The sequence below is a fragment of the Etheostoma spectabile genome, chromosome 13 (genome assembly GCF_008692095.1).
Source record: "Etheostoma spectabile isolate EspeVRDwgs_2016 chromosome 13, UIUC_Espe_1.0, whole genome shotgun sequence".
NCBI lineage: Eukaryota > Metazoa > Chordata > Actinopteri > Perciformes > Percidae > Etheostoma > Etheostoma spectabile.
In genome coordinates, this window is record NC_045745.1 from 2,374,122 (window position 1) to 2,375,563 (window position 1,442).

The following is a 1,442-nucleotide window of genomic DNA, read 5'->3' on the forward strand; positions in this document are numbered from 1 at the left end:
TGTAAATGATGGAAATAAAATCTAACTTTTTTTGACATGTTATATGAATATCTAATCTATCATTGATGCCTTTTGGAGATTTTGCCATCTTTTCTTGGCTTCTTTATGCACATTAATACACATTTTTACCTGGGGTGCCAGAACTTTCGAGCCCCACTGTACATAGACTGTTCCTCCTCCCTTCTCTCCTCCAATCAAAAGCTTAGCCAGACAGCATGCAGCCAGGCTACATCAGATGATACGATGAGATCAGATAATATGTCTCAAAGCTCAGCTGGTCTATTCTGAGAAGGTAAACTGACGTGTTTGGAAAGTCACTGAGCAGTGGGTCACACAATGATTCATACAGATCATTTATGTGAAAGCATATTGGGAATTGAATTGCACATTGAAAATGAAAAAAGACTCATTTGAAAACATTTTATTGAGCAATTTACCTCAGATAAAGAAGTCAGACTATGGAAGTCAGACTAAATCGCCTCGTCACTGTTTCAATATTTGTTAAGCCCACAGACGTGAAAAAAATGAAGAAAAAAAATCAAAATGACAAAATATGAATGATGGGATGAAATGAAGTCTGTCTGCTTTTAAATCGATTTTATATACTGTTTAGTGTTGTGTGGACTGCACGTGACATCTAAAAGGTGATATGAGAGGCCCGAGTGTGGGGACTTATGGGAAACATCTTGGTATGACACTATGATATCAGATGCCATGAGGACTAATAATCTTCTAGTTTGGTTCACCCATGACCTCTGGGCGGGCTTAACATACGCCACAGACCCCCAATGTGGGAGTCTAACTGTTGTGATCGTGTGATTGACAGAGGGAGGTAAGATAAAGGTATTATTTCAGTGTTTAGTGAGAAGATTGTCTGTGTCAGGTTTCTGTGTGTGAGACTGTTTCTCCCGCTCGGCCGTGTGTGTAATTAAGTCTCCATTTAATCTAAAGGCACACACTTCAAAATAGGGGAGTCTGAAAACGAGATAAAAAACATTAAATCTGAGGGAAAAGTTACTCAAAACAAGTGAAATTATCTGTCCATGCAGCACGATCATCCCACTTGACAAGCTTGCTTGATTTAAGATTATAGTGTATACACTTAAAATAAGAAATTCACTCTTAAAACAAGATAACATATCTAACACTTCTAAGTTTTTGTAGTTTTTATTTTTATTTAGGTAAGAACCAAATAATTTGCAGTGTAGAAATCTGTCAATTATGAAGTCCTCTCCATCAATTTCCAGATACCTATGATTTCTGCCTGATATTAAAGTACATTTAAAATTTATTTTTCTTAAAGTACATGTTCTATAAAGGAGACATGCATTTTTTTTATTACATTTTGGAATTGAGATCCATTTCCATTCATGCAATGAGCTATCAAAGTACATATCTATTACTATTTTCTACAGCAGTAGTCATCTGATCACCCCCCCCCC

At 36.4% G+C, this 1,442-nt stretch overlaps 1 protein-coding gene across 3 annotated transcripts in view; it reads left to right on the forward strand.

Moving 5' to 3' along the window:
- Positions 1–1,442, forward strand: part of robo4 (roundabout, axon guidance receptor, homolog 4 (Drosophila)) — a 51,966-nt gene that overhangs the window by 43,179 nt on the left and 7,345 nt on the right. The window lies entirely within an intron of this gene.